Source organism: Motacilla alba, chromosome 5, assembly GCF_015832195.1.
Source record: "Motacilla alba alba isolate MOTALB_02 chromosome 5, Motacilla_alba_V1.0_pri, whole genome shotgun sequence".
In the NCBI taxonomy this organism is placed as follows: Eukaryota; Metazoa; Chordata; class Aves; order Passeriformes; family Motacillidae; genus Motacilla; species Motacilla alba.
Genome location: NC_052020.1, coordinates 44010638 through 44036352, shown reverse-complemented (window position 1 = coordinate 44036352; position 25715 = coordinate 44010638).

The window sequence follows — 25715 nt, the reverse complement described above, 5'->3', positions numbered from 1 at the left end:
ATCCAGCTCTGGGGTGCCCAGCACAGGAAGGACATGGACCTGTTGGAGCGAGCCCAGAGGAGGCCAACAAGATGATCAGAGGGATGGAGCACCTCTCCTATGAGGACAGGCTGAGAGAATTGGGATTGTTCAGCCTGGAACAAAGAAGGCTTTGGGGTGATCTAATTGTGGCCTTCCAATGCCTGAAGGGAACTTACAAGGAAACTGGGCAAGACTGGGCAAGAGCATGTGGTAACAGGACAAGAGAGAATAGTTCAACTTGAAGGACAATATGACTGAAAAGATCACTTCTGCTGCTTTTTGCATCCCTCACCCCTGCCCTGATTAATTTTCATTAGATAGGAGATATACTACGATTGTTTTTGATTGCAATTTTACATTATGCTCTCTACATAAATGCGAAAGTATAGAGGATATCAAGTAGCAATGAAAATTCATATTTGTAGAGCTGAACAAGAAATGGTGAAGAAATGCTGAAATATTCCCTTTTAAAAAGTAGCTGGAGCAATGACTGGAAAAAGGAACTGTGCACATCCAAAGTGTGATGCTGTGATTAATTATCTTACTCACAAGAGGAAGAAAACAACTATTATCATGGTAAAATAAGATATCATTCAGTGGGAAATTATATCAACAGAAGCTTCAGGAAAAGAAAAGAAAGCTTTTGTGAGGTCTTTGGCATGAAAACAAAACAAAATCTGGATCAAGTTATAGTTTGATATAAACAATAGAATCTGAGCTTTTAATGACATCATTTATGGAATTTTAATTAGTACAGAGACTCATGAAGCTGTCACACTGCAGAGACTGAAGGAGAAAATTAGGAGTATGGAACTCCAATGCATACAACTCTGTTTTATGTAATTTATTTTGAATGCTATTCCTTTCCTTTATATGTCAAAATAATACTATAAAATTAGTTTCATTACTTCTATTGATAATCTTTCTTTTCACAGGGGTGCTTTGGTTTCCTAAATGTTAATTTAGAGTGCAATGTGTCCAACACATAAAAGAAAAATATATTTAATAAGTGTCAAATTATCTAATCCTATTAGATTTTTTAAAAAAATATTATTGCAAACTGATATTATGCAATTTTTTTACCCTACAGAAAACGTTTGCACTTTTAAGGATTTTCAATGTCTGGAAGACACTAAGATAGCCTCTGTGATTTTAAAAAGTAGGTGGAAAATAACTCAAGTCAGATGCAACTCTCATTTATGTTAATTTGAATTGAGCCTACAATGAAACAATCAGGAAGGGAAAGAAATAAAGCCCCAAGGAATAAAATCAAATACTGACATAAGTTCAAGTAACTAATGAGATCAAATACTGATTCCTTTTTTCTTATTTTCTTTCTAAACTGAGGATGTTCAGTCAGTGTAGAATCTCAGGCCCTCAAATAGAAACAGAGCCTGACATTAAAATGTATTTTGCCTGAAGAGCAGTGCTATCTCCTTTTCAAAGGCAGGAAACTACACAGTATTGTGTCTTCTCAAGTTCAAAAGTAAATTTGAGGTTAAGGATGTGCCTGAATAGAAACCAAGGTCCTTTGATCTAATCCTTAGTAAAGTGTAATCTTGACAGAAAAGGTGGCCTCTCCCCCCATCAATCAAGTTGTATTGTCTTCTGGCAGCAGGGTATCTATCCGTATTTAGGTATCTTTGGGAAATGCACACTTATTCTTGAGAAGATACTAAATTGCAACTGTGCCTGGGAGTAAGCCAGAAATACAGTATATTTCTTGTCTTTTAATTACAGTCACTCCTTTTTTTTGTCAGAAAAACCTAATGTAGTTAATTTTCTCTTTAGCTAACTCTCCAATACCAGCTCAATGGTTGTGGGAAAAAACAGACAGATTAATTTTCTTTTCTGTCTTGTAAATCTATGAACCTAGGAAAAAAAATCCAGTTTTATAATGGCATATGCAGTCTCTAAAGTAAAAGAAGATGGAGATGCAGTTTGAATCAAAATTAGTCAACTAGCATGATGAAGTTAACCAGCCTGAATATTTGTCTGGTGTAAGAAAATTAAGGACAATATTAAGTAATATAAAAAAAAAAAAAAAAAAAAAAGAAGAAATAACTATAAATAAAAAAAGAGGTTAGGGATTTACTAAAAGAAAATTCAAAAGCAGAAACATAAAACACACAATGAAAGGAAATTAAACAAAAGGCTTGAATCATGCGACATAACACTCTGAAATTAGAGCCACATGTGATAAATGGATGGAATAAATGTAAGGTAAAGAAACACTGTTAAGAGTTTGGATATTTGTGAAACTTTGTCTTACAGCTAAAAAAAGGACAGAGTGGAACAGAAGGACGAGAAAACGTGAGTATAGAAATTACAAGTCAAAAGTTCTGCTTTTGGTTGGTCAGTGTCATCACATGATGTTAGATTGCAGCAGAATAGACCAGCACACATCACTATCATATGAGCACACTTTATCAGCACAGAAGAGGAAAATATTCAAAAGCACACAATTTGAATGTAGATATACACAAAGCCAAAAGCCAGCAACAACAGAATTATGGAGAGTAAAAAAAAAAGGTTAGGTATTTGTAGTGTCTGTTTCATTTATTGCCAATTACAAGGATAATATTTGGAGCAGAGGGCTTCTTTTTGAAGTTAGATGATGTGGCTTTTTGTAAAGAGCATGCTTTCATCTATTTCTATCCAGTAAGCAGGACAGCTGAAGCATCATTTGAAATAAGTAAGTGACCAAAATATGAATGGAGGTGGTATTTGATGAATAGGAATTAAAAGAAACAACTTTAATAATTACAAAAAAACATAGAAGAAAGGACCCGGAGCGAATAAGCAAAAACTTGAAATTGCAAATTACAAAAATGGTGGAACTCACCAGAGTTTTCTCAGTGATTCCAAATGTCATCCATAATTAACTCAGAAAAATCCCCTGTTCTATATAAGAAAAATTTGAAGAGGAAAAGGTCTTTAGACATCTGAGATAAATGAAAGTAATGGAAAGCGCTGTGGTAGAATAGAAATGGAAAAGTACAAGACTGAATGCAGATTAAACACAGATATGATAACTCATATACAGAACAAATTACAATGAGTTCTCAGTTCTTTTGAAGAGAGATCATGAAGTTACAGACATTTAAAAAAAAGAGATGGTGCTATTTATAATGCCACATAAATAGCATTCACAATTCACAGGACAGAGAGAAGGAGATGCTAAAACAGGCAAAGGAGCATACTGGGAATTCAGACAGACATCTTGAAATGAACCATGTCAGAAGCAATAAAAATATTTCAGGTCTGGTTTGCTCTTCTTCTCCAATATGACAATAAAATGAAAAGCTTAGATTTTCAGAGATTGGAGAGAGCAACAAGGACTGTCAAGATGATAACGTCTCTTTAAAAATCTTTAGTGCATCTTCTGCTTTTGAGTATGCTCTGGTTATGTTCTAGAGGTAATATGGCCATTATGTAAATGAATGCTTGAATCCGCATGTTCAAAGGATGAGGATGCCTTAGAAGACAAAACACCACTCCCATTTGTATAATTGCTTTATCTCTGCCACAGATACTTAACATCTGTTCTTGCTAACATTTGTGAAGTTGTCTGGGAGCTTTGACTCAGCTCATTAGCAGGTTTACTGCAGCCAAGAAGTCAATGGACCACAGAGCAAACTGTCTTTTTCAGAGGCAAAAGGGAAACAGGCATGTGAAAATGGACTAATGCATACACCACTAGAAAGGTTCAGAGTGTCACTGGCCTATAACACCTGCACTGCTTGTCAATGTAGTAATGATGCACAAGTGTGTTAATGAGGACCAAACACAGACAACAGGATTCATCTGCATCAGAGTCCCTGTATAAACTCAACCCTGGCACTGAACTAGGACAACAGAAACAATCATCTAAATTTTAACCTATCTGTGCACTGGACCCCAGCACATATTTATTGTGTCTGTTCTATCTAGTAGGAAGTTTTTACCTACATACAGGCTGACAGGCAATAGGCTTTTTCTAGTTTACAGGGAGAAAAAAAAAAAAAAGTCTTGATCTTAAAATTAGTTTAATAACATATATTTTTATTTCATGCAGCAAGAATTTGAAGCACTGCAGCCAAGCTGCTCCTGGACCTTACGTTCCAGCCAGAGCTGAAGGCACATTTGCAGATAATACCATGTGAGTGACATTAAAAGCTTCCAGAGGGAAAGGACATAGCAGAGAAGATCACAGTATCACTTCTTGTCAGCACTTGCTGGAGACCTACATCATATTAGGTATCCTAATCAGGCTGAAGCACATTTCATTGCAGTATGCTCCATATAGTCTTAGTCTTTTACAATGCCGTTAGTGCTGTACATATTTCTTACTCAAGTGGTCATGACCAGTTGCAAATCCTCTCTTTTGTCTTGAAACCTATGACCTTTTTTGGTCATGAATTTTTGTAATTTAAAATCACTGGACAGCTATTTTCATACTGGAAATAAAAACTTTAATTATTGATACCATGAGAGCCAGGATAATAAAGTATAATTTTCAATACCTTACCATTTATTTGTACAGCATTAAGCTAAAAGTATGGTCTCATATTTTACACATATCTTTTTCTTTTAAGTGCTGTTTAAAGACTGCCTTGACTTCTTAGAGTAAAATCTATTGCTTACCATACCTTTCATATTCAACCAAAGAGAAAAAAACATTGGGTAGGTTTTCTTCATCCAGGACCACAATGAGCAGAGTCAATTAGAAAATTTTCCTGGCAAAGCTGCCAGTGAGGTGCAGGGTAGAAGTGAATCCATCTTGCTTTTGGGCAGGTGATGTGCATGCCTGAATGCTGGCAGCAGAACACCTTTCAAGTTGAAGGTGAACTGAAGAGCTCAAAAATGGATCCAGCAGATATGAAATAAGAAGGAATTGCTCCGGAATACTTCTATGAGAGTATGTTTCAGCATTATGTGAGGCTAAATTATCCCTCCCCAGTATTTTATGTTTAGAGCTCACCTGCTTCTAAGAATGGCATGAAACTCAGGTGCTTATCTTTAACTGCTTTGTGCTAGAATCTGCCAAGATTAATTTCTGTGCAGCACATTTCACACAGCTGTATTTAACAATAACTTTCAAAATGGGATCCCAGACATAGATATGAATTAAAAAATAACCATGCTCCTAGCTCTAATAGAAAGAGTGTGGGCCATGCAACAGACAAATACCTGGCTTGGGAAACAGGTGGGGCTGCTGAACACTTTCAAGCTAGGTAGTTGCTTCTGTATTTTTTTCCTGATAGTTACATCTCTGATTAGTGCATCACTTTACAAGTACAGTTCTATGTAATCTTCCAAAGCATTACTGTTTGGAGTATGTACTTTGGAGTACATACTCTGGAGTACATACTCCAAAGGGGAGTTTTCTTACCTTCCTTCTACAAAACCCCACCAGGCTTCTTTAATCCATGACCTAAAAGGTGACTGGAATTCATGGTGAATATTTTGAGGGCCATTTAAAAATTTATCAAAAGTTGCAGGATCCAATTACTTGTAGAAAATATATGTGTTTGACAAGTACACAGAAAGCAACCAAAACCCCCTCTTCAAGCAGTTTTTTTTAACTTTATCTGAGAGATTTTCCTCATTTAATGTAATTTCTCCATTCAGAAATGTGCTAGTATGTTTACTCATTATTCAATCCCATTTGGATATTTTCAGCATATGTAACTACAGTATTTTGTGATTATTTTTTTGATCTCTGTATAGTTTGTAGTGGAAATCTGATACTGGAAATCTCTGTATTACTGCTTTATGGCATCTGAAGATTTTTGGAGCTATTTATAGCTATTTACAGTTACAAAGATTTGAAGCTACATAAGGTACTGCATTTAACAGCTTAGACAATTGTTTCCACAGTTGAATCTCAATGACATATCAAATCAGCAATTTTTTATGCCTAATTGAAAACTTTTTTCCTGAACTTTCTTCTTGACAATAGATATATTTATCCTTGCAGTTTCCTCTGAGAGAGATGAATACTACACTTTCCCATTTTACAGATGAAGAAATGCAGCATAAAATCAAATCCCTTGTCCAAGATCAGACAGACAGTCTTTGACAAAACTATGAACTCTAAATCCCAGGATACCAGTGCAGTCATTGGACCACTCTTCAGCTTTTAGAGAACTACCCTTTCTGTCAAACATCATCTTTACCTTGTTGACTTTTGAAATTACTTGTCCCTTGGAAATGGCAAAGTTGTGTTAAATGCTTTACAATATTGGGAAAATTGTATGTTATTCAATTTTCATCAAAGCTAAATGAAAGCCCTGAAATATGAAAATGACAGCATTTCCCTCTAGTGGCTTTCTCAATATTTTGTAGTGTCAGGAAGACAATTTTATTTCTTTAGCTTTTTTCTTTTGACTTATTCCTTCCATATAGTCTTTTCTCTCTCACTGAATATCTCAGTTTTTAAATTCCTTTCAAATAAATCTTATTTCTTGAACCTTTACTTTGCACCAAAAAGAAATTAAGAGAAATTAAGTGAAAAAATAAAGAAAAAATTTATTATTTTTTTTTACTCAACACTTTTGAGTAAATTCATTCCCATACCACATACAGTTAAAAAAAATATCCTCTCCTCTCCAACTTGGTGCAGAGTAGGGTTCTAACAACAGTTCTTTCTATTCTTCTTGTGATTTCTCTGCTGGTTGTTAATCACTATACAAAAACATTAGACAATCCTTAATGAACCCTAATATTCAGGAAAAAAAATTGTAATCAATTAACAGAATCAGACTTTTTCAAGAACCTAAAGTTGTAAAATAAAGAAATGAAGAATTTATATCCATCTGTGTTGGTAAATCAGGTCTTCAACTTTTGTTTAATGAAATAAGAAATATACCAATGAAAATGTAAAGTTTGTTTCCAGGTTGTCTTTTTTTTCTAATACATATCTAGGAAAAAATAGAGGATTCCTTTTTATATTTCAGGATGCTGAAATGTAAAATTTTAAAAAAAGCTTTTAAAAAAGTTGATACTGTCAGTTGTTGCTGGATTTTTGGTTGGATTTGAGTATGTGAGTTTTTTTTTTTTCTAGTGTTACTTAAAAATTCCAAAATCATTCAAAATTGATATCTTCTGGATCAATATGAAATTGGTAGGCATCAACAGTTAAAGATGATAACAACAAAATTCTTCCCAGGAACTTCATCTACCTTTACTCCTGTTAAATCCATAGATCTCTAACTCATCCTCTGTATTATCCTCTAAATGCATAACACTGCTTTCTGATGCAGATCAGCCACCTACCAATGCTTTTTCCCTCCTATTTTTCAGTACACAGAGGAGTGCTGGGCTTAACAATAACTGGATGCCTCAACGGGCTCTGCATGCCAGTGCATTGTAATGCATTTCTTCCTCATGCTATTTACTCTGAATAGAGTGTGCTGTTAGAGATAAAGAGCTTTAGTATGGCACTGAGCTGGGTTCGTTTAAGGGTTCAGACAGGAATATCAGTAGCTTCAGAAGCATAAGATAAACAGTCAAATGCTTTTCTAGAAGGCCTGTGAGCAATTATGGCTACTGTGTGTAGTTTTTAATACCTTTCTACAGAGACCACACATATATCTGGCACATTGCAGAGTGTGTAGGGGGAAGGGAGTTCAAGCTCTTTACAATATATTTAACTTCCTACTTTGGCTTTTTAGACTTAGTAGGTGAAGCAAGATATGAATCAGTGACAAAAACAGAGACAGGAGATCATTCCACAGGTATCAGCCATGGGAATCATCTGATAATGACCACCTATATTTAAATATAGATGAGTGGTGGGACGAGCAACATTTATTATCCTCGATGGCCCAAAACATTTAAGGTTATATAAGAGAATAAAAATCTTGGAATCATCTTTAATTCTGACATCTGATTGTATTCCAATAGATTTCTTACTTTGTAGCCTTGTATGTTTCATAATTTTGTTCTTCTATCTAAAGGGAGAATACATAATCCTTTTTTTGTTGAGATTCTGTTCTTTCAATTAGCCTTTGGTGGTAGTTTCAAATTTAAAAGGTATTTGTTCATTTTCAGGGAATTTGCTCCTACTGCTTAAAGAAAAATGGAGAAAGACAGGATGAGATGAAGGTGCCTGAAGCTATCGCAGACTCCTGTAGGCTTGTTTGACAAGATCTTGCTAGTACAGATGGGAAATAGGCTATTGCAGAGATGGATATTAGTACAAGAATCAGAGAAGAAATACATTTCATACTGAGCCTGATCAAAGATCAAGAGCAAAGGTATGAAACAAGAATAGCCTTAAAAAAAAAATCATGCCAGCCTGGTTCTTATGAAACATACAGAAAAAAGAGACGTCTCACACTAGGCCTGTTCTAAGATAAAGAATGAAAATATAAAGTAAGAATTGCCCTAAAAAATTTATTTGTACCAAGATAGTCAGGTCTCTATAAAACCATAAAAAACTACAGAAATTGAGTTTTTAAAATTCCAGATGAAAGTAAAACTTCTGTGTTAATGAAATAGGTCTAGAAAGTCTTCAAGCTGCTGAAGTAGCTGGCCAAATAAATTAGAATAAAATTTCATGGTTTCTGCTACGTGTCATTGAGAGGCCGGTAGTGCAATTCATACTCAACATTAACAAGCTATGCAGAATAAAATCACTGACTGCATATCAATGGTCTACTTTCGCTAAAACTTTGGGGGCAATGAACAATTACTTAAATTTAAAAAGTTGAAAGAATTTGGAATGAATTAAGCCATGCTGTCAATAGTTACAAAGTGAACAGCATTTTGAAGATTCCTAGGGGTAGGATGACACTAACCATTTGCTGTCATTCTACTAAACCCTATCAGAGAACATGGGTTAGGCTAAGCATCAAAGCAATTTCTGACCTGAAGAGCTGTCTTTTCTAATGATTCAATTTCTTAGAAATTAAAATATATTTTCTGACATCTTATTTTCTGGGCAATATGGTCGAAACTTGTAAGTAATTTTAGACAAACTTTTGATAGACAAATTATATTGCTCCCGTAGTCAACTGATATATATTGGATCCTTTGAGTGGTCCTAAGCATAGGTATCAGCATCTGTACATACATGAGGAATAAATTCCTTGTTACACCCAGATTTCCAAAGTTAACTGTATGTAGTGGAGCATTTCCAACAGCCCATGTTTTATTCTGGTACAACTTAGAAACATTTAGTTGAACCTACCATTTTTCTACTCAAATTTAAAGGACCAGTTTGTAAGAGATACAAATAATCACAGATCTTTGTAAGACATAGGTTTAGATATCTTCTTCCTGCTACTTTTGTCTGCCTTCATGGCATGAAATACATTTTTTTTCTTCTTATTTTATCAAGCTCTTTTGGGTCAAGGCTTGTACTGTATCAGAAAACAGCATAATGGAAAAGGGAAAGAGAAACAGATAAAGTTTTCATGAGGAGCCTCCTTGATGCATTTATGTAAGCAAGTAAATGAAATATTTACAAAGTGGGGACACAAGAGCATATTTGGTAGTGAGAAAACTCTTTATAAAATAATTTTTTGTGCTGTATTTTTTGATTCCAAAATGTCAAGTTTCTTATGATCTATATCTTGATCTTCATTTTCTTCTGTACTAGTGAGGGAAAAATATTTCTTTTATCAGCTCTTAGAAAGAAAGAAAAAGGGATATCTTGAAAATTTCAATAGGTTCATAGGGACAAAGAGAACCTGAATGTCTTTTTATACTAATGAAACTCTAGAGTTCAGGTCAGTACAGAAAGCGGTTTGGAATGGGAATTGAAATAGTTTTGAAGAAACTCCCATCCTTCTATGTTTTAAAGGAGCTATTGTTACTTCATTTGGTCTAAAACAGAGTCATCATATACTTCTTAGTCTTTAAACTGTTTGGTGAGAGACCAAACAAAGTTCTTTTCAAAGTACAAAGTTCTTCATGAGACTTCATAGATTTAATTACTTTTTTAACCATTCCCTTTTCTGTTTTCCTGTCATTTACTTCGTAAATATTGAAGAAGCCCTTAGGATCTATTATCTATACCTCTAACTTCTTTACTAAAGTGAAGAGGTTTTTCTTTTACTCAATTATTTTAGTATGGAGGAGTTTAGGCCTCTTTGAGAGCTTCTAAAGTAGTTGAGTGGAACAATTATCTTCATGAATTTCATAAATTCTTTTTAAGGAATTTAAAGAAGGCTGGGTTTTGCTGAGAATTCTCAGGTATTTCCGATAGCCAATAGAAAGGCCGTTTCTGTAGCAAATATTTAAGAGGTAAATCTCTAATATGGGAGCAGTCTTCCTGTTTCTTCTGTTCTTTTTATTTCTTTTAATTAAAATTAAAGTTTGAGTATTTCTCTCAGACAATGACAACTACAGAAGCATTAAATATCCTTAGGAAACAGCATGAGAGGGAAGAGGTTATGAGATTTACTTTTGTCATTTAGTAGCAGTGGTGAGTAAAGATGTTTTTCTCTCCGGAAACAGTGCACAAAGATTCAGGGACAGCTAAGCAATGCTGAGGACAAACTTGAATTGCCTTTCTTCTATTGATGGACAGAAAATGGTACATAAAAATGGTAATTTCAAATCAGTGAAATCTGCATTTCCATTTCCTAGTGCTGATACTTGATTCCAGTTTTAATGTTTATGAATATGGTGGAGAAAGTTAAAAATTTAAGGACCCTTTATTGCCCACAATTTATTTAATTTCAACCCTTATTCCCCAGGTGGTCTTCAGAATTTTAATTTTACAGTAATTATGATATTATTGATTGAGAACCAACAATGCAACTCTTTCAAATTTTCAGATTTAAATGGAGATGTATTAGACAAGTATTATGAAATTGTTGCTTAATGGTAAAGCTTTCAGAGTTAACATTGAATTAAGTCAGCATAGTCAACACTTCCATCTGTTATTGTAATGAAATGTGTGAGTGTTTTTTCAATATCAGGGAAAAGATTTTTTAATCTAAATATATCAGAGTTCAGGGAAGTACAGATGTCTGTACACATTGTACATGTAATTCAGGGCAACTGTGTATGGAAAAATGCATTAGCTTCTGGAAGGTTTTTTCACCAGAAATGTTCAATATTAATTAAAGTACTAGAAAAAGGCAGTGCTGGAGGCAATGAAAATATAGCTATCTAACCTTTCCATTTAGTTATTGTCACCATGGACTTTCTGTAAGAGGTGTCTGAAGATTCACTGTCTGGCAGAAGAGCTGTGTCAGCTCAGTAGCAATGCTGGGGAATTTTCAGAGAGCCCACAGTAGAGACCTTGACAGAACAAAAAAAAAGAATCTGTTCTTTATTGCCAAAATTGGGGGCCAAAGAGCAATGACAGCAGGCAAGTGCCTGCGTCTGTCTGAAAAGCAGAGATAGGTTTATAACTACCCCAGAAAAAAAATCTAAACAGAAACAAAGAAATGTAAGTGTTCCCACTACAGGAGGAAGATTACAATTTCCCTTGTTTGTTTACAAATAACCCTGACTCATGCTCCATATGCTCCTTGTCTGTCTGCATTTCAACACTGAATATTCACTCACCCTCCCCATCTATAAGTTGTTATTATTTTGAAATACTTTTACTCACTGTTTTGGTTTTTGTTAGAATTTGATTACAACTACTGACTGAACTCATTCAACTTTTGTTTTTGAAGAAAATGATGCACTTCTAAAACATACTCAAAATCTGCAATCAAATTGTTTTTTTCCTAGATTCTAAGGAACAAGCATTCAGAAAAACAAAAACACTTAGTAGGACCTAAATAATCTATCAAGTCCTTTGTAATTCCTGAGAGACATAAGAGAGAAGCAATAAGAGAAACAAAAAGGCAGCATCTAAGAGATGGGCAGGGGATGAGTGGACAGAAATGAGAAAAAACAATTGGGACAAAAGCTAGAGATTTTGTATTTAAGAATAAATTTGTGTATGTCCAAATATATGCCCATAAAGTTTGAGGAGAAAAGAAAGAAAGCAATGTCTTATTTTTGGCTATTTCTAATGGAGGAGGAAAAGAAATGTTAGGATTTTAATAAATAAATAAATAACCCCAGAACCTACACTCAATTTGCCCACAAAACAATTTTAAAAATGCCAACTGAACCAAGGAAATAGAAGCTTGTGTAACTTTTTGCTTTGTCCAGTCGAACTATATTTCTCTACTGCAAAATAAAGTTTCATTTTTTTCTTATTCTTTGATAGAAGCAACTGTCAGAGAGGCGTGTGTTGTTTCAGCACAGTGCAGCTGAGGAATGGGTAAAAGGGCTTTTTTGTCCTGCACTTGTTATATATATATATATATATATATATATATATATATATATATATATATATATATATAAAGTGAAGGAACGCGTGGGTTTCGGGCTGTAAATCCCCCCGGCTAGCTTGGGATTTAAGCCCGCACGGATCCTACATGGACGAAGTAAAGGACGAGAAGCGCTCTCTCTCCACGTGGTTCTGATGTCCTGTTTATTAGCTGGAAGGGGACATCTGCATCGTAGGGTTTCCAGGTGAAGGAGAGAGAGCGAACGCCCACCTCAAGGGACATTTATACCCGCGGAATGGGAGGCGGGGACAGAAGGCCACACCAGTGGGAAGGGGCGAAGGGAGGGGCTTCAAGGGACAAGACCACAGGTACAAGACCTCAGGTGTATCTGAGGGATACACCCTCTGAGGAAAGGGGGGAAACATTTGTATAACATAACACCCAGTGCAGAACATCTAAATACCTATACAGTGCATCACAACACTAAAGAACAGTAACAAATAAGATCTCAGTTTTTGTTAGTATTTCCAACTGCTCAACAAACAAAATCAATCGAGAGCTTAGTACTTGCTCTTCAGACTGAGAGTTTCAGGTTCAGCCAGTGAAGTACCAGTGGCCAAAGAGCAGCTGCACACAGCTTTGTGTGCAGCACGCAGCCCACAGGCAGCGCACCCAAATGCGGGAGCCGAGCTGACTCCACTACTAGCTCATTGACTTTAAATCATTTTAAAGGCCACTACATTTTGAAATTATTCATTTAAACCATGATAGATTGCATCAGTTTATATTCAGAGAAGCAATAAAGAAGAAACCTACATTCACCTCTCAACAATGCATCCTCTCCCAACGCTGGGCCTCAATGATGATAGGAAGACTATTCCTTATGGCTTTTCTGATACTTAAAGACCATTAGAGCTTGGCAGCACGCTATGCACTGGTAAACACTGTTTGACTGATGAGTCCACTTTTTTGAGGAGTGACTGTAGTAATATGAAATCAGGCAATAAAGAGTTCAGGCACTACAGGTTTGCACTTCAGTTTATTATATTCTAGGAGCGATTCAATAGTGTTGAAAAGATACAGTGTAATTCAAGTGCTCCCCTTTCAGCACACGGTCACTGCTACAAACTACCTCTTTTTGCAGAGATAGAAAAATGGAAAAGGCTTTTGGAGGTCAGGCAGTCTGACCTCCTGCTCAAAGTAGTGGTGACTTCAAATGTAGACCAAACATACTCAAATTCTTTTCTAGCCAAAGTTTTGGAAGCTCCAAGGGGAAAGATTTCATGATTTCTCTGAACTATCCTTTCTAGTGCTTAACCACTCTAGTTGTGAAGATTTTATTCTTTTGTTCAAAGGAAGGTTATCTGACTCAAGGCTAATCAGATTAAACAGAAGCACACAGTGTGGGTCAGAGTAACAAAAATATGGTGAAAATAACCCCTGAATCTTAAAGTTCACCAGAGCTGACTTAAGTTGTCTGGGAAGGAGAAATCTTCTGCCCCCATATTTCAACCAAATTTAGCTATATGTAGTTTTCCATTATTGTAACTGGTTTTATCATATCCTTTCACTATACACCTCTTGTTCTCTCACTTCCCAGGAAAAGGTTTTTCCTTCCTTTCCATTTTCTCTGCAACCTTTCTGTAGTGTTATCTTTTTCTCCTACTTGCAAAAACCCAGTAACTCTAACTCCTAAACATTTTATGACCCTCCACTTGATTGTCTATAGAATTCATTCAGAATTTGGTAGAAGACTATGTAGCATTACCAGTGTGGAAGGCAAGCAGCAAGCCTATTAGGACGGCAGCTTTTTTTGGCAGATGACTCTTTCTAGGTCCTTTAATAGAAGATTTTTCTTGACTGTTATTACTTGATTTCTCCTGTGGTACTGGAATAAATTTATGAGATAGGCATGGCTCCTCCAGAGGCCTGCCCTGCCAGAGCTTGCTCTTTCCCTGCTGTTGACAAAGGCCTGTATTTTTTCCACATCTGCAGACATAGAACGAGTCATCTAGTGGTCAGAACATATCATCTTTCAGCTTCCATCACTGAGGAAATCCACCCATGCTGACTGCAGCTTTTGTGAGTCCCTATTCTTGTGTGAGGTAGAGCTTGGATTCCTTCTGTCCCTCGCTCATCTTGGAGTCTTTGCAAAACTCCACTTCATCTGCCATTCATACCTCCTTTACTATGCGGCATGCTCACTCCATCTCTCACCTGGTAACTCAGTGATTTAAGCAGATCACACTCCTATCACTGATGAGTCTGTCACTGCCACCAGCTAAAGCTTCAGGGAAGAGCTATGAAATCAGATTGCTGCTGAACAGTCACTTCTATGCTAAGCTCTCCTCCCACTGATGTATCTTTTCAGTCCTTAAGTAGTTTTTGCTTTTTTATTCCCCCAAGTATACTAAGATGCACCACATGTAGGACATTGTTGTAGTATAAATGCACCATTAAACTAAGAGCAAGGAGATATTCTTAGCTCTGCTTCTTCATTTCCAAACACATAAACAGGGAGACAATATTTCCCTTCTACACATTCAGGCTTATGGTGATTTGATTTTAGTATGCCTGAGCACAGCTTCTAGCCCTCTGGCACTCCTTAGAGCTGAACTTTAACGTGTGACTGCTTCAAGCACCTGTTTATGAATGCAGCTAATTGCCACCTCTTTAACACTGATACATGACATCATCATTATCCAAAAATACAGTGAAGAATAAGTAACAGAGTCTGTGGATGATCACCAGCCAGTTTACTTTAACATTCAGCTGATAAGTCTTTGGGTATGTTTCCCATCAGGGTAAGTCTCTAAAGGAAGGTCTGCACAATTTCATTATTGGTGAAAGAGAAGGCAGCACCTGCATTTCATTAAGAAGTCATAGTAGCTTTAATTGTAGACAGTCTCTATTTTACTTGGTTGTATCTTTTGCCCCCAGGGTTCTTGACAATATCTGAATTTATTTGGAAAGACCAAACACAAATGGTCCAGACATTTCTGCACGTGATGAGGATTAAAATATTTTTTGTTGTTGTTCTAGAAGTATTATTCTATCATGAAAATATTTTATTAAACAGATATATAGCTGGAAAATCTATTAATAGAAAACTGAGATTTTATTTGGCATCTGAATGGTCTATTTTGAGCAGACATGACTGTCTGTGTTCCAGTATTAATTAAAACGGGACTGAAAAATGGAGGTTTGCCTGTAAACACCTGTTCCTCACAAATAACCTATTCTACTTTTATAAAGTTTTACTCAAACAGTAGGTGTGTTTTATATCCAGGTATAACTTAGCTTGAAAATTGGAAGATGTAGTCTGGGCTGAATAAATGCTAGTTGTTTGGGATATGGAAACCCTGAGAAATGGAAAGGTTTGATGGAAACAAACCACATGATACCCCATTCCTATGGTCTCACAAAGCAAAGAAAACATGGATGAATAAGTTTCTGTTTTTAATTGAGTACTATAGGCAGATTTTTTAACTCAATTTGCAGTTAAATAAAGTAAAAAACAGTCAGATATTTTCTTTGTTAACAATATAAATGTAATCTGTAAAGAAGTATTCTATACTCCCATTCACTTCAAAGAGAGGATCCAGCACAGAATTGACTTTTCCACCTTTTTTTTTTCTTTTCTGATAGCTTATACTATCACTAAATAAAATATCTTTATACACACTCACTCTCCCCAAGACTTCTTGGGAAACAAGGCTATTTGATATTCAGCATGATCTTTATTCTCCTTCTAAAGTTTACATAATCCACCATAAAAAGGTGGGAAAAAAGAGAAGAGGAAAAAAAAAAGAATTTTATGCCTTATGTTATCAGTTTATGTATTTAATCCATTTTATATCTCTTCTTCAGTATCTTATGGGTCCCTCCTTCTTGCTTTTTGCTCAACAAAATTGTAGCCTGTAAGTCTCTCTTGAATAGAATGTTCAATAAAGATGCAATAAATTCACATTAATAAACCCCAGTAAGTCTGAGGAGACAAGTCAAGGTCCAGAACTTGGAAATGAGTGTTTACTATACATAACTTTGCACAGTGTGGATGTAACACTCAGCAACACTTAAAAGAAATCATTTCTCATTCAAAATTTATTATATTGTAACTACAGATACAGTAACATACTGGCAGTTTCTATTGACTAACTCAGGGATATTGTGGAAACTTGAAGCGTACTGAAAGTGCCTTTAAAAGGAAATACTGATTTTATCTGGGAAGGGTGGTACACAAGCCTGCTAAAAAGAGGTGAGCAGTATAATTCTTCTAGAATAGTAACAGCAGATCAGCTGGAAGTCTTCCCAGTGCATGTGCTCTTCTACGTGAAAAACACTTCTGTTTCAAAACCAACTTTTTCCTTTTAGCAATTTACAATGATAAAAATTTTAATTTTTATTGATGTAGGTTAAAAAGACAGAGATTCATATTTTTGACTGAACAGCTAGAACTTGAGGAGAGCCCCACAAATCCAGAAGCTGGTCAGAGCACATTGTCAAGCATATACTACTGAAAACTCACCTTGAACTTGCCTGATACTTACTACTTGCTGAGTCTTTAACACATATGGATTACGCAAAAACTTGGTGACTTGCTGAACTTCAAGGCACAAAAATATTGCCAAAAATATCAACTACATTTGATATCTTATAAAATAAATTGGTATTTTGGGACAAATTTTAATATTATTCCATCTAAAACAGGTTATCCCAAGATGTTTTGAATACCTTATCATTGGAAGTGTTCAAGGTCATGTTGGATGGAACTTTGTGGAACCTGATCTAAAGAAAGATGCCCCTGTCCATAGCAGTTGGATTGGATCAGATGAGCTTAAAATGTACCTTTTAACCGAAACAATCCTATGATTTTGTAATTATTTTCTGCAACTTGCCTTATAAATTACTTTCTTCTCATCTCATTATCTGGTTTGACTTAGTAATAGATTTTCTTGAAATGGCCTAAAAGCAAGAAACTTGAGAGTCATTTTACAGAATTGAGCCACCGTGACTTGGTGATTTATTTGCGCATAATATATTGCAATATCCATCTTTGCTTTTGTTACACACCTGAAGTTTCTGTAATTTATAAGAAAAAGGTATCATTTAATTTATTGAGAATATGTGCATGAAATTCAGATGGTGAAGATTTATACCAGTGATGAACACATTCAAATGAACCACTGTCATTATCAGTGGAATTTCTGTCATCAGTAAAATCACTGTGTGACTACAGTCTTTCCTACAAAATTTTCATATAAGCATAATGTCTTGGTTGCAGCTGGAAGAGGATTAATTTTTGCAACAGCCAGGAGGGGCGTGGCCAACCCCCTGGGTTTTTCTCTGTCGCCTGAGGACATACAAGAGGGGAGGGACTGGAGTGGGGACCCTTCTGCTGTGGCCATTGATGGACTGTGGGTCAGACAGCATGGTGTTCCACGTGGGGAGCAATCATGTGTGAATCGTCCACCCGCCTGCTCTGCTAGCAGTATTAGCTTTAGTTTTCTTATTTCACTGCTGTTCCTAGTAAAATGTTCTTATCTCAGCCTGTGATCTTTACCTTTTGTGCCTCCATTTCTCCTCTCCATTCCACCACAGATGAAGGAGAGTGAGAAAAAAAAAAAAAAAAAAAACATGGTCTGGGGTGTTTCAGTGGCAATACTAGCTTGGGGAGCACCATTTTCAAACCATGACACATATATATAGAGAGAGATTTGTGTATGTAAATATACTAACAAAAGTGAAAACAAGACCTTAAAAATGGGGTCAATCACTAGAGAAAAATTACCTTATTTCATAAAGATTCTTCAGTTGTTTTCATTTACAAAATGTTCACATGAATTTTCTTTTTTAAACAAGCACTGCTTTGAAAGTTAAAGATAAGGAGTCAATTTTTTTGGCCTGTCTAGTGTTATTTAACTAGCTTCCTCCCTCCACCTACTGTCTTCTTAATGTGATTTGGTAATTTCATGTCTCTGGAATGTCAGCAAGAGTAATAAAATAGCAATTTAAGAACACGTTAAAAGCCAATCTGAATGGCACTGTTCTTTTGAAGCTATTAAAATCAGGCCTCACAGCAAGTTCTCATACTAGACAGCTCTGAAACTTCCATGCATAAAAAGAGTAGTTTTTTGGGCTCAGGGGATATGCTATAAAATGAGGTGCCAAATCAGAATTTACAGATTAATGTAATCTCAATGCAGATTATGCAATTCACCTTTTTGCACTCCTCTAAAAAATGTCCTCCCTGTTACTAGTCTTCATCTCACCTTTTTTTTTATAGCACAACTCATACTTTGTGATTCAACAGTAAATATTACTGAAGAAGGAAAAAGCTTGCACAGTTCAGAGTTCTGGCATAATACCCAAGGAAAGACACGTGCTGATTTCAGGTTTTTGATCTGCTTAAGAGGTTTCCAAATCTTGAAAGACTGATCTCTCTTGTTTTGTTTGTTTTTGGTTTTTTTTGTTTGTTTTTTTTTTTTTCCCTTTAGTATCCAGAAGGGAAAGTGAAATGATGGAGCAGGAAAAAGAAATGGGAGAAGGAAGGATATAATTAGGATCTTTTATCACTGAGAATTAGGTGAGGGGAAAAATAAGTCAAGAAATTCAGTTTGTTAATGTTTGTCACCCCTTCCTCCAGTTTGGAATTGTCAGCTGAGTAAGATTGCTAAGAAATATGCATTTTCTACATAATTTGGTGAAATATTATTTCTCTGGATAAAAAAAAGGTGTCCCTGAAAATAGATACTCTATCAAAACTTTATTGTGATTTGGTTTTTTGTGGTTGCATCTATAAAATAATTGACATTTGAACTAAAGTGTGCTGAAAGACCTCCTTACCAAAGGCTGTAGGTTTAACCCAGGGAGGATTTTACAGCACAGGCATATTGCACTCCAGGAGAAGAACACATTTTTCTGTCTTGCCACCATCAGATCATCAATCATCCACAGCACCTGTCTTCTACACCCATCATAGCCAGGGCAGCATTGTTTGTCCAGGGCTCAGTGTCTCTATCCTTGTTTCATAAACACATGGCCCTGGGTTAGCATCTGGATCAAAGAGTTAGAAGCCAAGGCACATTAATGTAAATGTTGTGTGCCTCAGGTAAGGATTTAGAGAGGGATTTTAAGGATTTTAAGCTTCATTTAGAGTTTAAATGAAGCTTAAAAGCAAAGGAGAAGAGAGTCCCATCTTCCATAATTTTTCTCAGGTAGCTCTTTCCACCAGCTCTTGTGTAGCTAGTTGTACTTCTAAAGGAAGGAGAAAGGGCACTTCATGCCCTGATAATTGTTGTTTGAGCTGTATTGAGCTAGATATTAATTATATACCCATCAGATCCTCTTTCCAGGCCACCCAATACCAGGGGAGAGGAGAATACATGACTTCCCATCATTTGACAGCCACTAGCTAGCCAAACACCAAATCCCTTCTCTTCAAATGGGTAGCTTGTCCCCCTCTTCTAAAAAGAGTGCTGTCCTATTCCTTTATTTCTTTTCCTTCTCTGGATGACCAACTACTCATTAAAACTACTTTCTGCTATGCCAAATCTTTTCTAAAGGGTGCATTATATTAAACAAGGAATGACCTTACAACACAGTTGAAATTTTGAATAGATTTTCAAAGGTTTGAAAAGATGACAAGGGACAATGTAGATGAAAAAGGGGGAAGAGTAGACCAGTAAAGCCATTGTAGGCATTGGTTTGCTTATACTTTGTAAGCATTGGTTTGCTTATACTTTGTAAGCAAATCTTCTGCTGGAAAGGTTACAGTTAAACTCTAAAAAACAATTCCAATAAGGTAATTGTTTTTTTTCCACAAAAGATCCATTGTGTTGCATTCACAGTATGTGTAGCAGTTTTGAAATTTCTGCTACAGCAGTTGGTTTAATTAAGTAGCAGCTATGCTCGTGGCTGGGTATGGATGGGGAAGGTTTGGTATGGATTCAGAAAGGTCTTTAGGAGAGGCAAATACAAATACTCAGATTGCTTTTCCTGGTTTTGATGGTCACACAGAATCTACATGTCTGTATCAAGAACAGAATAAATTCAACTTTTCCTGCTGGCCACTGTTACTGCCCGACAGTGTGGGACCTACCCTGTGTGCAACTCAGAGATCAGATCACAGGCTGTTCTGCTTTTGAAATTTGTTTCTTGTTCCAAAGTCTACATCTGGTGATGTTCTCTACTGCCAAAGACAGCATACGTGGCACAAGTATGCATAAAACACCTGGCACTCGGCTTTTTACAGTCCCTTGGAGACTGATGTGGTCCAATTTATCTTTTCTTGTCTCAGTGGCCAAAACACTGAAATCTCACCCAGACTGAGAAATCTGAAATACTGGCACTGACCTTAAAAGCTAGTAAAACACTGAAGTTGGGTAATTGCTTTCCATCTATACGTTGTATCTAAGATATTATTTATAATTGTGATATATACAACAAGCAACCCTTGAACCATGTCTTTTCTCCATGGCATAGACATAGGAAGATTTTAGTCCAAGTTTAAGTTGGCACTGACTGCTGCTATAGCCTTTTGGAAATGTATAAACCCCCAAATTTTCAACAGTACCTTATTAATCCCTTCTGAGTTCCTGCCAGGGTGGCAAGCACAGTGCTAAAAATGTTTGGCATTATGTCATATGAAGTTTTATGTACAGAGGTGAAGACACATTTCACATAAGTGAAATGTCATTGTGATGATTTGTAGCTGACAGAAAGTTATGAAGGAAAGATATAGGAAAAGTGAGTTTGAGTTAGAACTGGCAGCATTTTGTCTGTATTGCATGGAAGGGGAGGATCCAAATAAGCAGTAGCTTTAACAGTTATGTCACAGGGTGGCAACACCAGGCTGATCTAAGAGGGTAGACCAGTATGTAAAGCGGTGTAATAGGATGTCATGACACACCTATAATAATATTGATGTCTTCATTATGTCATGAAATAAGAAAATGTATAATGACTTGTATAAGAAAATGTATAATGACTCAAACTGCTATTTCTGGACAGCATTTCCAGAGCAGGTTCCAAGATATAATCCACATTCTGAAGAGAAAAATCTTCAGAACTCAAATTTGATGAAGACATGTAACTGAGAAGTCCGGAAAATTCTTTTTGCAGGTACTTTCTATAATGAATGAGTTGCAATAATATGTGTATACAGGACTGTCAGTTTTCAGCAACAGGAGAAAAATTTTTTAAACAGATTTTAATTTCTTTCTTAAATTTCATTTTTTTAAAAAAGTAAATACTTATACTTCTGCATTGCCTTCTATTTATTGACATATTTCATCCAGCAGTTTCAATAAACTTTACATATTCAAACATTGGAAATGCATATGCATGAGACAACCAATTATACTTACTGACAGGAGTATTAAAATGGACAACAGATATGTTTGTAAGAATGCTTTATTAAATAGATCCCCACTAATAGAGGCAATTTTGCTTTCTTACTTTAGTTGTTTTTGTGAAGCTTTGAAATGTATGAGTTTAAATAAATCTTACTTTTTTCAAGCAATGTAATTTTAATTAAGCAAAATGTAAATGAAGTTGTATAAAATAAAAATTAATTCTTTTAGGACAGCTCTGAAAAGAAGGTCTTATTTGATTATGAAAAAAAAAAGTCTTTCTTTGAGTTCAATTTGCAATTTCATTTCCTGTTCTTGTTCTGTTTTTGTTTTTTACTTTTATGCTGTCCTTGTATGCAGATGGATTTTTATAAGAGTTTCAAGTGACATACAAAGTCAATAAGCTACTCTTTATAGAAACCAAAACTCTCCATTCTCTAGCCCAGGTGTTTAGAAATAAGTGGCAGTGTACATTTTGAACTGTAACTCATAATTTTGTATAAATGCTGGTTTATGCTAATAGCATTCAACTATTCAGCAATAGTATTCAACTTTCTCCTACAACCTCTCTTATTTTTCTCAGATCAATAGGCAAACCTACATATCTGTAGCAACATGAGCTTTGTCCTGTCCCAAAAATACTACTTGCTTTAGTGCCGTATCTTGTAAACTGCATGCAGAGATAATGCCTGAGGAAGGTGGAAAAGGAGAAGGAAAGGAAGATGTACCAAGTCTATCTTATAGCTTAGTACCTTGGCTAAGTTCTCTTATAGCATAGAAAGGGTTAATTGAGTTCAAATATCCTATACCCAAAAGTTTCTTCCTTCTTTCATAAGTTATCACCTCTCTCATTTTAGTGGTGAGAGCAGGAACATTATGTCACAGAGAGGTAGTGTCCATGGAAACATTCAAGGTCATCCCTGTCCATGGAAATATTCAAGGTCAGGCTGGACAGGGCTCTGAGCAACCTGATCCAGTTGAAGATGTCCCTGCTCATTGTGAAAGAATTTGGTTAGATGACCTCTAAAAGGCCATTTAAACTCAAACTATTCTATGCTTCTATTTATTCAGCAGAAATACAGTTTCTGGACCTTTTTCATTTTTGGGTGCGGTGATTTTTCCACAATCGCTTCTTTATGCAGAAGAATATCAACAAATTTTAGAAAACAAGGGTAACTCCTTTAAATCTGTGTGTCTTACAGATTCAAGAGTTAAAAAATGTGAGGCAACTCCACATCCAGTGAGAGGTTTCAACAAGTGGAGTTTGCTAGATGTGGAAGTCTTAACGCCTCTCACAGGCCTCAACCCCCAAACCAGTCACAGCAACTGCTTATGTGAATATTTGCACTGCTCAAAGTCTGCCATTTATTCCTTTGCACCACACTGGTTGCCTGCCTGGGATCACATTAAACTCAGCTAAGCATAACATGCAAAGTGACCCTGAAAGATCCCTTTCAAGTGCCCCTCCCTTCTCTGCTTCATTTTAATGTGGCTGCCATATGGTTCAGGGGCCATTATAAACCCTGTGTTTATCTAGTCCTGCTGTAAATGTTTCATTTCTCCCAGGAAGATAAAAGGACTGTTCCCTTATATTAAATACAAAATTGCCTTGTTTGATCATAAATACCCAGCCCAAAGATTTGTACTGGTTTCAGCTGGGCTAGAGTTAATTCTCTTCACAGTGGCTGGTACGGGGCTATGTTTTGGGTTTGTGATGAACACAGGGTGATAATATAGAGGTGTTTTTCTTATTGCTGAGCAGGGCTTGCACAGGGTCAAAGCTTTTCCTGCTTCTTGTATTGTCAGGCTGGCGAGGAAGCTGGGGATGCATGGGAGGTTGGGAGGAGACAGAGCCAGGACAGATGACCCCAACTGACCAAAGGGATATTCCAGACCATGTGATGTCATACTCAGTGCATCAAGTGGGAAGGAGGAGGAAGGAGGGGACATTAGGAGCCATGGTGTTTGTCATGCCAAGTCACCATTGCACATGATGGGGTCCTGCTCTCCCAGAGATGGATAAAAACCTGCCTTCCATGGGAAGCAGTGAATTGATTCCTTGGTTCGCTTTCCTTGTGTGTGCAGCTTTTGCTTTCCATTTAAATTTTTAAATAGTCTTTTATCTCAACACAGGAATTTTCCAGCTTTTACTCTTCTGATTCTCTCCCTGATTTCTGTGCTAGCTGGAGATAAAAAACAAGAATGAAGATAGCAGAAATCCAAATTAAGGGTTTTGGGGTTTTTTTTAGGGGGTTTTTTGGGTTTTTTTGGTGGGGGAGGGGCCAGTGTGGGGCAAAACCACAAGGAAAAGCAGTGGTAAATAAATAATGTTACTGTTGTGTATCAGTATGAAGCCACATTGATCAAATGCTCAGGTTCCAGAGCCAAAGGGGAGATGGGAAATAAGTTTCTAAGAATATTTCTTCTTTCTGTTGAGCTTGGATACATTTGGAGGGGACTTTTACATGAAGTAATAAGTATGTGCAAGTCCCTAATATCCGCAGAAATGTTATGCTGTATTATATGTATTTGTGGAAAACAAAGCATTAGCTCAAACAAGATACTAGAAAAGGGATTGGGGACTTGCCATCTTTCAACTATTTGCTTTAATTTGCATGCTCATTAACTATGTAATAGAATGGAAGGGCTTAATTACCTCATTTATAAAAACAACATCACTGACAATTTAATTGCAATGATAGTTCTTCTAAAAAAATTTTAGTTAACTTGCAGTGACAAATACATGATAAAATGAAATTGCTATACTGCCAGAAAGACAACATAAAATTTTGATATGTGGCAGTACTGAAATAACCTGATTATTGTCTATGAAATAGATGAGAACTAAAAGCATGTCAAAGAACAGAGTTAAATCATGTTTTTCACCACAAACACAGAATCGTAAAAAATATGCATTTTGTATGGATCACAAACCTTAAACTTTGCTGCTAAGTGAAAATTCATTAAACTAACATTACTATAGTGGATTGTAAGCAGTTTCATTAAAGGATATATATATACTATAAGTGTATGGATGATAGAAATAACTCTTTGAAACAGGTCTACAGAGCCATGTTTTTTTATCATAGCCTCTCCATTTCTTGAAGTGCCTTTTTATGCAGCCTTTTGCAATGGATTTGAAAGGCATATTAAGAAAATAATATTTAAATTATGCCTACACTTAAGATTTCCTAATATGACGCCTGGAGTACTATGTCCAATTTGGTATACCATGGTTTAGGACTATGTAAAAAGAGGCTAAAACCAAATAAGAATTGCTAAAAGAAATTTGATTTGTTCCTGGTAGCTTAAAGTATGAGGAGGAGAATGATAACAATACTCAGCAGCTTGAGAAAGCAGTTGGAAAATCAGAGGATCTCATACCTAAGCCCTGTCACACAGGATAAATAATAAAAGATTTAAAACTGAGAAGGAAAATGTAGGTTCATGATATGAATGTGGATGCCAATGTGTTGGCTACAGGGTGACCTCCATGAGAAGAGTTCAGGGGCTGCCCTGTGACAGACACTGCTCCCATCAACCCACTGCAGCAGAGCATATCTGCACTGAATAACATTTGTAAGCACAAAATACGTGTCCTACAAAACCTTACCAGAATTTTGGAATGAACCAGTGCATTATGTAGCACTCACACATATCTATGCTTCACTGATAGATCACATACCTCACAAAATACTCTTGCAGCCATAGTCTATGTCTATGTGTCTGAATATATGGGATTCAGAGAGGAAGGGAAACTCAAAATGGAAAAAAATGGGATGTCACTGCAATCTACCACTTTGGGAGAAAGTGAGTTTGGGTTGTGCTGTGGTAGCACCACACCCTTGCCTTGATTAAAAGCTGAGAAACAATGAGTCACAATGAGTCACAATGGTGCAAACAGGGGGCTTTAAAGGCAGCCTCGGCAGACACCCAGTTATCAACTCCCCAAGAACTGGACAGAACATTGTTAGGCAGATATCCTCCAGGGTGCAGAAGAAGAGGACAGGTGCATGTCAAGCTACTGCACAGACCAGGTCTGCCAGTCCCATGTCTGCCCAAGTGTTATTTGGTGTTCCATCTCCTTGATGACAAGGTCTAGTCC